The sequence below is a fragment of the Artemia sp. Qi Xiang Cuo genome, chromosome 17 (assembly GCF_049724085.1).
Source record: "Artemia sp. Qi Xiang Cuo chromosome 17, ASM4972408v1, whole genome shotgun sequence".
In the NCBI taxonomy this organism is placed as follows: Eukaryota; Metazoa; Arthropoda; class Branchiopoda; order Anostraca; family Artemiidae; genus Artemia; species Artemia sp. Qi Xiang Cuo.
This window is the reverse complement of record NC_142810.1, coordinates 9,365,045-9,377,853: the sequence shown is the minus strand read 5'-3', so window position 1 is coordinate 9,377,853 and position 12,809 is coordinate 9,365,045. Positions and strand designations below refer to the sequence as shown.

The window sequence follows — 12,809 nt, the reverse complement described above, 5'->3', positions numbered from 1 at the left end:
ATTTAGTAAAAATTAGTAGCGGTGGTTACCGCAGTAGTAGGCTCTGTTGTAGCAATTATAACACTTGATGCAAACTGTATTTGGTACTAGTAATCGCATTAGTAATTGTGGTTGTAGAAAGAGTACAATTGGTGACATTTTCCAGTTGTTTTAGTAGGTTTATGCAGCTTTGGTGGTTTCAAACGTAGTGGTAGTTGCAGTTACAGCAGTAATAGTTGCGGTAGTACTAATTATATTGTTATTTTTAGCTAAAATCTATGATTAGTGTAAGTAATTGCAGTAATTATCGCGACGGTAGAAGTAGAGCTAGAAGTAGAATTTTGTCATGTTGTATTAGCAGTAACTGTATTTGTTGTTATAGTATCAGCAAAAGTATAAGTAGTTGGAACCTGAGTAATAATTGTTACTGTTGGAGTAATCGTTGCAAAATCTATACAGCAAAATAGATCAGTGGAATAACACGCAATTCAGAACAATGTCAGTTATCCCGATTTATGATTAATTGACTGTCCCTAGTCAATGTCTACCTGGTTTACAATATCCTTCTTCCTGGAAGGATGAATAGATGGATGGGCCTTTCACAGGTGTTCCTAACTAAAATCGTAACCGCAAACGGCGCTGCAAGATAGCCTTGAGAAGTTACACCCCTCTAGGAAATTATAGCCTAGTAAACAAAACAGCATTGCACTGGAGCTTGAGGAATTTATAATTGTTCTAGATTTTGCTTGTTTTTGTGGGCTGAATACCCTTTTCCTAGCTACAATATTTATTATGGGTTATATCTCCTTTGTGGTATAACCCTGAAAAAGTCAGGAAGGGATCATAAGAAAAGAACTGATGGAAGCTCATAAGAGCGCGTAAAGAGTAAAGTTTTGAAAAGGCCGGGTTATAAGAATACCTTGTGCTGGTGTGTTTACCTCATTTTACAGCAATGAGTTATTCGCATTAGTAGCAGCATTAGTTGAAGTAGTAGTAGCAATAGTAACACCAGTAGTAATAGTAGTAGTGGTAGTAGTAGCAGTAGTAGTGGTAGTAATAGTACTACAAGTCATATGAAGCTAAGAGTCCAAGAGAGGAAACGAAATAATAAATGAAAAATAAAACCAAAAAAGGGTGAGAAAATAGTACTAAACAAGTAATAGTAGTAGCGGTAGTAGTAGTAGTAGTGGTAGTAGCAGTAGTAATAAACGTAGTAGTAGTAGAATTAGTAGCAGTAATAATAGCAGTAGTAGTAGTAGTAGTGGTAGTAGTAGTAGTAATAGCAGTAGTATTAGAAGTATTAGTAGTAGTGGTAGCTAGTAGCACAAAGAGTTGTAGCGCAAATGACTACAATAATTCAAAAGACGTTATTTGGCATTTTTCCTAAACATACATTTATAGCCAACAGTGGCGGGTCCAGAGGGGGGGGGGCGAGAGGGCGCCCCCCTAGCGTAGTCTAAAGTAGTGCAATTTACTTAATTAACTAAAGTTTGCGTTAATTAAACTTGCTCCTAACGCAAGTTTATCGGATCAATCTATTCTGCGCCCCCCCCCCTAAAATTTTTTATCGGATCAACCTATTTTATGCCCCCCTGAAAAAAATCCTGGATCCGCCCCTGATAGCCAACCCACCAACTAGTCAAAGTATGGTATACACCTTGATTTAATCTGTGTTCTCATTTATTCGCAATATGTGTATAGGTCTATGAAATTTTTTTTCTCTCGAAATTGTGTCATATCCTGTTTACTTGCTCAAAACACTAGTTGGAAAACGAAGCTTTTGACATCAATATAATTGATGTCGCAACCTCGAAGAATACGTCCATCGTTCGACAAAATTCAAAGAAAACGAGGAAAACAAATTATTAAGAAACTAAACGAAAGTGACTTTCAGGGAGTAAAAAGAAAAAGAAAAGAAAACGAAAGATATTTTGACACAGAGATACACTAACTCACCCTAAGCAGTCAAAAAAGAGGGCAAAAGGTGTGCACAAACGAAACAAGACTAACTTTTAGAAAGAAATCTCACCGAAGCAGGCGATTCAAAGATTATACTAGGTAAGAATTGTTTTCCGTTGTGACTACTGCAGCCTGTCTCCTGAGCTGATTTGTATATGTGAATGACATCAAAAATCATGGTGGGAGCAGTAGCAGTGGTCATGGGCGCCCATATGGGAGGGGGCAGGGGGGGGGCTGTCCGCCCCCCCTGGCTGAATGATTCTGCCTTATTTTTATATTTTTGTTCTGAGATTTCTATTATATAGCATTAAAAGTGCCAATTAGACGAGGTTTGCCCCCCCCCTGGAATTCAGCTTATGGGCGCCCATGGCAGTGGTATTAGTACACTGGTGGTAATGGTAGTGGTAATAACAGGAGTGGCAGTATTAGTCTCATCTCGAGCAGTCGTGGTAGGTGAGATAGTTGCATCAATAGTAGCCATAGTAGTCGTAGTCGTGGTAGGAGAAGACCCGACTAATATAATACGACCATTGGAGCATTCATGTGGCATGAATGAAAAGTAGAGATAGTACCAGTTTCGATATGAGCTGTCAAAGAAATATTAGCCATTGCAAGGACAGTCCATGTAGTCCATTGCAAGGACAGTCCAGTCCAACCTGGCAGATGATCTGGTTTCAAAATGGGAAGAAATGTAAGTTGAATCTCTCTTTAGTAAATTGCCATGAATAGGAATTATAAGATAAAAACCAGCATATCTGACTAAAACAGTATGTTTATGTATATATTTTTAATTTCAATTGTCTCCCTAATAGGTTGCAGTAAACCATAAGCTGTGGACACTAAGGTTGTCTCATCATGTGTAGTCATTGTGGTCTCAGGACGTATTAAATGTCAATCATAAAAATAACTGCCCCCTAGATTTTTATGGTGCTGTCATTCCTTTCTTTTTAAATAAACTTGTTAGTTCGAAAAATTATTGGTACCCTTTTCAAATCTCCCCCTCCCCCACGAATATTTTGCTCTAGATCCGCCTTTTTTTATATCATATATTTTTAGCCTACTTTTGCTGAATTTCCACCCACATTTCTTTCTTTTTAAATTGGGTGCCTGCTACCACCAAAAACTCCATAACTGTACATGAAAGTATTTGTAATTGAAAGTTGGGTTGTTAGTAATTTCTTAAGATACATTTGCTTCTCTGAATTTTCCCTTATACAATTCAAAGAATCAGATTGCATTTTCACTGTCCTTGGTGCTTTAAAGAATGGTTAAAAACCGCGGACCTCATTTCTCTGTTTTAGCCATTCTTCAACAGAAGTAATGTTGTTTAAAAGCTTTGACAGTGGTCAAATACGGCTCTGAAGCATGGGCATCCCGAAAAGCGGATGAAGATGTGCTAGATGTTTTCCAGAAAAATTGCCTTCGGATTGTTCTGGGTACCCGGCTGAATGACCGTATTTCAAACAGTAGACTGTACCGAAAAATGTGGTTGTAACCCGTTTTCTAGGGCGATAATGAAAGAAAGGTTGAGATGGCTGGGCACGTTCTGCGGATGAAGGATGACAGACTGCCAAAGATTATCATTTTCTGCCAGCCATCTAGGACTAAACGGAAAGCAAGCCGTCCTTGTCTGGGGTGGGAGGATGTCATAAATAAAGATTTAAAGGAAATGGGAATTTCCTGGGAAGGTAAGTTTATACGTTCCCAGGAAAGGAATATACCTCCCCAGCTTTGTATAAACTAGGATGGAAGAGGAGTGTGTGAAGCTGTGTTGGCCTCAGGCGGCTTGGTGCTGCGCTGAATCGTCAATAATAGTAGTAGTAGTTTTTAGATACAGAAGCAACATTTTTTATTAGTCGTATTATATTAGTCGTAGATACAGAAGCAAAATTTTTTTCGTTTGCTTTTCAAGGTCAAACGCCTCTTTTTTGGAATATGCCTCTTTTCTATATTTTAGGATATATCCTTGAAGAAATCCCCAGCCTCTTTGACCTAAACTTAATTTAAGTGCTTAACCTAATTATGGTTTTAGCTGAAGACTATTGTTCTGCCTTCATTACGCTACTTCAAAATTTTCGGTCTTCTTCTTCTTCTTCTGCTCTTGTCTTCTTCTTCTTCTTTAGAAAAGGACATCTTGAAAAATGTCTTCTAATTTTATTCAATAATTCTGTTTTGTTTTTTTTTCATATAGATTACTTATTATTCGGTTATAAGCTTTCAGCCCATATTTATTCAATTCAATAAGAAATCAAATGAAAAACTTCGAACCGTAGGTTTAGATGCAGCGTCGTTTGTTCTTGTTCTGCTCTGTGAGATTCTGGAAATCTGAAACTGGGCTTATTGTTAAAACTGTTTTTTTAAGCAACAAAAAGTGGTAATAGTAATTGATGCTGTTGATATATGGGCTATCTTGAAATTAGTAGTAAACTTAGGAGTGGTATTTGTCATTGAAGCAACAGTTTTGACAGCATTGGTAGCAATTGCAATCTTGTTGGTTCACAATGATTAACACCAACTGTTTGTGTTTTGGAGCAGCTGGGGCAAACTTGACAGCAGTATCTTTTGTTGGAGATACAGATTTAGAAGAGATAGCAACAAAGGGTCGTAGCTTTTGGTTTTTCATTAAATCAACTTTTTAAATTCAACACTAAAAAGTATTTTTCAAAATCTAGGCACCAAATAACCTCCTAACCTTCCCTTCTTCAGTGGCGCCCCTTTGTAGTAGTCAAGGGCTGGGCTTGAGTCGAGTTATGCAAAGTTATGCATAGTGGTCATCATGGTTGCAGCGGTAGCTTCAACCAAGTAAAGGACAAGCCACAGCCCGTAGTAACTAAAATAATAGTAATGGTAGTAGTAGTCGTAATATATACAAGTTAGCTGCATCAAACGCAGGAGTGTTGCAATTTTTTTAGGCTTTGCAAACTTTGCAGTTCTCATTGCACCTACAAAGCCGTATTTTTTAATGGTAGTTGTAGTAGTTACGGCAATTGTAGCAATCACAGTAGCCGTAGCAGTTACACTTGTCCAGCAGTCACAGCAGTTGAAGAAGCTGTAGCAGTAAAAGTAGTATTCAAAGAAGTCACGATAGCATTCACAGCTGGGTTAGCAATTGTAGCAGTTATTACCGTTCTATAAATAACGCCATTCACAGAAGTGTCACGATATTCATAATAGCCACAGTAGTCGTATATTCTTAGTAATCACAGCAGTTATAGCTGTTGCATAAGCAGTCATGGTATTCACAGCCGTCGTAGTAGTCAAATTTATAACAACAATAATTTTGATCACATTGGTCGTTGTAGCGGTGGCACTAATTCACGAAAATGTGTGGGAGGGGAAAGACGGTTTTTTCGATTTTTTAAAATGAGGAAACATAAAAGGGTATTTTTTTTAATCTAGCAAGGACGTTTTTAATTTTTTTTGTAAATTAAATTGATTTTTAAATATTAAATACTCCCCAATTTTTTTAAATTTAGACTGCAATCACCCTCTGCCGCCTTCTAATGGGGCCCCAGCGTAGTAGTTACGGTAATTGTAGCAGCAATAATAGAAACTCTAGTCGCAGGAGTCTTAGCATTTATGGTACCTTAAGCGGTCATAGTAATCAAAGTAATTGTGGGCACACTAGTCGTAGTAGTTGTAATAGCCGTAGCATCAGTGTAGAAACAGTTTTAGCAGTAGCAAAGATAGTAGTACTAATAGTAGTAGTCGTCATGTGTTTGTATAGAAGTTGTATAGTAGTCGTGCAGTAGTAGCAGTAATAGCATAGTCGAAGTCACAGTACTTGTGATCCTTCGTCGTAACAGTAGCATTGATTACAGTAGTAGTTACCGCAGCAGTTATAGTAGCAGTAGTTGCAGGGGTTGATGTAGTAATTACAGGATTACCAGGGTAGCGCAGCTACCATAACTAGGAGCAGTCATGGTAGGAGCAGTAGCAGTTGTATTAGTACACCGGTGGTAATGGTAGTGGTAGTAACAGGAGTGGCAGTATCAGTCTCATCTCGAGCAGTTGTGGTAGGTTGATAATGGCATCAATAGTAGCCAGAGTAACTGTGGTCGTTGTAGGAGAAGACATGACTAAAATAATAGGACTATTGGAGCAGTCGTGTGGTATGTGTCAATAGTAGAGATATTACTAGTCTCGGTATGAGCATTCATAGACAGGGCCGTCATTTGGGGGTGGCAAGGGGGGAGCAGTTGCCCCCCTAATAATGTGGAGAAAAAATATTATACATCTCATGCCCTTTGACTATCCAGAAATGGACCCCTCTTGCCCCCCCCCCAATAAAAATGCTGGAGATTCGCCCCTGGTCATAGAAATATTAGCCATTGTAAAGGCAGTGCATGTAGTATAAGTGGCAGAGCCAGAATTGTAGCACCAGTATTAGGGTGGGATGCACAATCCTAATTGGATACCGTGCTGGTGTCGTGTGGTATGAGTAATAAAATTAGTAGCAGTCTTAGTAGAAAGAGCTCTAATACGAGCATTTGCAGCAGGGTTAGTCATGGTAAGAGTGACTCATATAGTGTTAGTGGTCATAACGGCAACACCAGTATTAGGACTGGATACTTCGCGCCGAAGATAAAAATTTATAACTTCATGCACATTAATTTATAGTGGTTAACCTTTGATTATTTAGGACCATTCCTAAATAATCACTGAATGATCACTGTGGTGAAAGGTGTGACACGTCGATATTTTCTAAGCTGGCGAGGGGGGGGGAGGTCTAGCCACCAGGAAACTTTTCATATCACCACGCTTGACCCCCCCCCGCCCTGATATATTTCTCAAACTCGCAAATTAGTTGTAAAGATAAAAATAGTATTTCACCTAGAAAAACTACAAAAAATTTCTCCGACCCGAAAACTGGTCTTAAAAAATGCTCTAAAAATTACTAGCCCCCTTCCGTTCTAAGTAGAGAAGTTAATTTGTTTAATAACTCTCCCAAAAAGTTTTACTTTTGTTAATTCCCCCTTGCCAAACAAATATGCAGGATACTGCCCTGAAAATGATAAATTCAGCACAAGAACCACATTGACCATGACTACAAAAAAGACATGCAAAAGGCAAAAAGATATAGCATTTCATATTTGCTGAGATTTTTTCATCATTTTGACTTCAATTTTCATCTTAAAATTTGAACACAACGGTATGCGTGTGGCCATGGAGAAACCTGGGGGAACAAGGACGTAAAAAGAGTGGCTTTGTTACCTAAAAGAGGGCAAATTTCAGATTTTGCAATTGAATGAAGTCTTTCCCAAATTCTCTAGGAATATCTGTTTGACCTAATGAGAGCAGAGGGGGAAAAAGAGAAAAAAAACACGAAATACACGAAGTCAGGGCTAAGTTTTGAACTGTAATGCCCAGGCAATGACAAAACAGTATACCTCAGGGGAAGGGTGAACATTCTAAAGTGTACGAAAAATACTGATAAATTATATAACACATACAAGAAATCATAGAGGGGAGGGAAGCAGGGTTATAGAATATCGATATTGGACGAAACATAGGTTTGAAGCTCCCTCCTCCTTCTTTCTGTTTATGTGTTCTCCCACTCTATGTTCTGTTCTGTGTTCTCTGTTCTCCCAGGGCTTTTCCCCTTAGGATATTTTCCCTGCCCCCGAAATAATATCCTGTGGAGGCGACTTCATAGACACATTTTAATCGTAAAATGACCATTTTACACCTTTTTGAGATCAGAGTCGTGGAAGGATTTTTAATATGTAGAAACAGAAAGTTGGTCATAAAAAAGGATGTATGGATATTAACATAAGCTCAATGTGTAAGATTACGCCAAGATTGGCTCCAGTCCATAATCAACACAGTACCAAAGAGAAAATACTCATATGCTGTTGTAGCAAAATACCTTTTTTGTTAAGGATGTCTTACTCCAGTCCATTCCTCACTTTCCAGGTTTTGTTAAGAAATGATGTTGACTTTAGTTAACTAAAATGGAAAAGACAAATCCTTGTTTATTAAGATATGATTCCTTGATCAGCTTGTTAGCCAAGTTCGTTGGGGCGCTGATTTCCCGCCACCTTGGGCACATCTTGAAACGCCACGTGTGCCACAAATTTACACCAAGCTTGGCAAAGTCCCCAAAATGCTTGGTACAGTTCCGCCATGCTTGACACGCGCCATTTGGTTTATGTGTTCCCATGGGCGCCCATAGGCTGAATTTTAGGGGGGGGCTTACCTGGTCTAATGGGCAATTTCAATTTTGTATAATTGAAATCTCAAGACAAAATATCATAGGCACTGCGATAGCGCTGCCTAAGCAAAGAGCGGTGTCGACACAATGTATTATTTCTTTTATTTTTCTTCTTTTTTTTTTTAGGCCAGGGCACTTCTTATAGAAAGTAATGTCATAGAAACTTCAAAAAGAGCTCATGGAGGGCAACCATGGAATCTTCTGGGAATGATATTCAGTTTATATTTTCAGGTCAACTTGAGGAGGTATAAAATAAAATTATAAAATATTATTTGTGTCAGGTTAAAAATTGTTGAAAAAGTTTCTCCCAACATACAAATAGCAAGGCAAACTATGGATGCTTATAAAAGAAAAACAGAAAAGATATAAAAGAAAATTCATGAAAGTGACTATGTCAATAAAAATGAGCAGAAATTAATTTAAATTTTTTCCACAAAATGAGTTTTCAAAGAAAAGCAAAGAGCTCCATTAAGCCAAAAATGGGCAGAAATGAAGTCAAGTATTCGTCCAAATGTAAAACTACCACAAATCACTATTAATAAATAAATGAAACTCAAAAGGAATATAATTAGAATAAATAGCCGAGTCAAAAATTAACATTAGTAGGGCTGATTAGTAGTAGGACCCCCATGCCTTCTCAAGACCAGAACATATTTTGCGCTTTACTGAAAACAAAATATGTTTAAATGTTTTCACTTCTTTTACTTAAATAAATACAAAAAATTTAACACTTTAAGGAATAAATATCAGTATATGTATATTAAACTGTCAATCCACGGTCATTTGTTTTTTGTTTTTTCAGTAAAGCCTAAATTATGTTCTGGTCTTGAGAAGGTATGAGGGTTATCAACCCTACTAATGTTAATTTTTGCCCGTTTCGAGCTTGACTCGGCTATTTATTCTAATTTCTGTTCGTTTTGAGTTTCATTTTTTTCTTGATAGTGATTTATGGTAGTTTTACGCTTGGAAGATTACTTGACTTAATTTCTGTACATTTTTGGCTTAATAGAGCTCTTTACTTTTCTTTGAAAATCTTATTTTGTGGAATTTTTTTTCAAATTAATACAAATATAAGGCCACATAATTCAGTCAGGGGACTGGAGCCCTCATTGCCCCCCCCTTATGGGTAACCATGTATGTTCCTTAACTTGGTAGGACAGGGAAGGAGTCATTCCTTAATAAAACAAGAAAAGTAGAAAACGGGAAAAGATAAAACAAGACCGTAGTAAAACGTTGAAAGTGAAGAATGATCTAGAAAGAGTTTTATTTTAATATATTTAAAAAATATAATTTTTTTAATACAGTCTTGTAACGAGTAGGTGGTCTTGCCATAAACCAGGGCTTTAAAACAGACTTGACTTACGGCGCTTGCTAGGTTGGCTATTGCCGTATTCAAAAGAATAGTGTTTATATTTATTACCTAAAGCAAAGTATGGTATAGAAAATTTCTCTTTGTTTTAAAAATACTTTGAAGTTCAAATGGTGGATTTTACAGGTTTTTTTCATCAACATTATCACATGAGTGATAAAAAAAATAATATCAGAGATATGGAGTAACTCAATTTTTTACCAGGATAAACTGATTCAATAAATAAATTAGACCGTTACTTGTTACGATTTGTCATTGTAAAAAAAAGTATTACTTGAATATTATTTATTATTCATGAATAAACTTTTCCAAAGATTGTGATTTATAATTGAAATCGACGTTGGGCTTCAACAGGACCGCATCTAGGCTTTTTATCGAGAGGGGAACAAACTACTTAAAGAGTTTTTGTGTAGAGGGGGTGGGTAACAAGAGAATGAAGAAGAGGTGGTTTAACTTCCGTGCATTTTGTCTAAAGGCCTCAAACAAGGGATTTCTTACCTCCATTTTTATTTTTGATTTAGTTACTGGAGAAATATTTTTTAGTTTTCTCAGGAGAAATACTTTTTTTTATCTTCATCTTGAATATCAATTAAAACTATTTGGTGGGGTCTAAACCCGGTAGAATCCCCCCTCCTCTGATACGGCGCGCGACTTAAGTATCGATGGAATGAATTTACTAAGAATTTATGCAGTAAATGTTAAAGAGAATGTTTTCATCTAAAAACATTTGTACAACAAAAATAATACTGAAAAAAATAATAATAATAAAACAATAACAGAGAAATACTATTTCAGAAATATGCATAGGAACAAAAAAAAACATAAAAGAGAAACTATACAAGAAGAAATAAATCACTTAGTTTTTGGTAAGTTTAACTGAAATTTTTGATTTTGTGATCTGGACTTAGAAATAAACAAAGAAATAGAATCCACACTCTCGCTAGTTAATGCCATTTATTCCATTATAAATGTATAGCATAATTTCTATTAATTGCAGAACCTGATAGTGAAATTTTGTTGAACCTGGCGTCTATTCTTTTTCTATCTCTATGACCCAAGTGTTATTCCATTCTTCTCGAAAACGGTGGTCAAAAGAAGAATCTGTTTGTGCGTTGGAGCATATCACAGGCAGAACACCATAGACAATTACAATGTCATGCGTTTTTCAAAGTTCTTTCTTGTACCCCCCCCCCCACACGAACAGACCTTCCTCCGAATAAGAATCGTGGATACGCCTTGAACCAAAAGTATCTATCGGAAGTCCAGCGCAATTACTTATCCTTAGCGTAATAGCGTTTCAGGAGAAGTAAATGACGTCAGAGATTAGGAGGATTGCTACTTGAACCGGTCTGGATTAGTGGTTGGACAAGTTACGAAAAGGTAGAAAAAGTAGGACGAGTGACGTCACATGTAAACAAGCAAAACAATCATTTTAAAAATGGAAAATCATTTGAAATTTTTTGTAGAGGTCGGAAAGGGACTGTTATCGCGAAAAATGGCCGGAATCTATAAATAAGCTGTGTTTGCATTGCCGTGCACGCTGTTGTTATCTCTTAAGTGTTACACCTGAGGATGTTGGGGGTTAGCCATATAAGTCGGATAAGGGATATTGAACACATTCTGTGAAACAGGCTTTTATTCTTACATAATTTTTCACAGCACTTGGTCGTTAAGAATTGTGCCACATTAATCACTTCAACAGTAACAGTGTTATGTATTTTTCATAGTTTATTAGTTAATGGACACATGCAAGCGCGCGGGACTTTGTTTTGGGGGAGGCAAATTTATAAGAAGAGTAAAACAAAAGTAAACTATGTGAATATTTTGGGGGAATTCTCAACAGAGCCTGTTGAACGACAACAGAAAAAGGCAACAAAAAACGTCAAACGTCAAACATAAAAAAAAATTCCAACAGAAACAACAGCAGCGTATGCTCTCTTGTGAGTATCAGAGAAAAATATTTTACTCCCTTTCCCCAGAATAAAATTTGTAGTTACACTCCTTCCAAAAAAATCATGAAAATGTCTACTCGATCCCCCCAGGGGTGAAACAAAACTGTATTTACCTGGATCTAACTGGACCACCCAGTTTTTTTGGATCACCCTGGATTTAACTGGATCACCATTTTAATCAAACCAACTGACGGTATTTATAAGAGAAGCTACTCACTTGGCTTTAGACACTCGTTCTAAAATGTCAACCGATTGTTTTCAAAGCTGCAAATTAGTGATTGGATATCATTTACGGACATTTTCCAATTACACAGATAGATATTGAAAAATCATTGTTTTATTAGTGAGGGGAATTTCTAATCCGTGTGTGTTTTTAGCACATTTAGCGTTATCTTAGTCTTAACAATTGAGTATGCTGGGGACGCTATGTAGTTTCTTTGGAAAATGTACAGCAATCAATACCAGTTTTGGTAATTCAAAGGTGGCATGTTACCAGAGACGGTTTTAGGGGGGCAGAGGGAGTACTTGCCCTGAGTCCTGGGTGGAGAAATTTTAGAGGTGTAAAATTTCAAATAAATAATCTAACATTTATGATCATTTTGTAATTGTATTTATATTAAAATAAAGTAGAAGACGCAGTTGGCATTGAGTATAAGCAAATTGAATCCGAGATTTTCATTTTTTGTCCATATCTTTTCCCATGTACAGTAAGAAAAGTCAGATTTAGATAAATAAAAATTTTGTTGAGACTTGGCCTTAAATTTTTTGGGAGACAGGGGTGGGGGGGGGACACTAACCAAGATTTTTCTCCGGGCGCAAGAGAGGCCAGAACAGCTACTGCATTTACAGGAGAGTTAAAGTGGTTTTGTTTTTCCATTGTTATTGACGAACACAAGCTTGTACAAGAAGGCTTTTTATTTTAACACAATTTTCGTATCAAAAGCTAAAAAGTATCTATTGTTTTTACATTTTAAGGAAGAAGATGTAAAGTATTTGGAAAAAAAAACTCTCCTTATTGCTTTGATACCCAAATAAGATCCAGAAATTCGATTCAGAACAAACAGCTGAGAGTATTTTCTTTAGTAGGAGGGTTGTAAATACTGGTACTTATGTGTTACATAATACACACTCGAAAACTTGTTTCGCAAACATGAGACAATACCCGGTTATCACGGTGTTTATACCAGACAATTAGCTTCAGCTCGGTGGAAAACTATATTATAGCTATATTTTAATTAAATGTTTAGTTGGTATATTGGTTAAGTTAGTTTAGGATAGGTAATTGATATACTGCGCTCTGGGCGGCCCACCTTCCATAATTCTTTGTTGTAGTTTT

At 36.8% G+C, this 12,809-nt stretch overlaps 1 protein-coding gene across 1 annotated transcript in view; it reads right to left on the bottom strand.

Annotated features, from left to right (window-relative positions):
* Positions 1 to 12,809, bottom strand: part of LOC148941865 (uncharacterized) — a 77,558-nt gene that overhangs the window by 51,308 nt on the left and 13,441 nt on the right. The gene's annotated exons all lie outside the window — the stretch shown is intronic.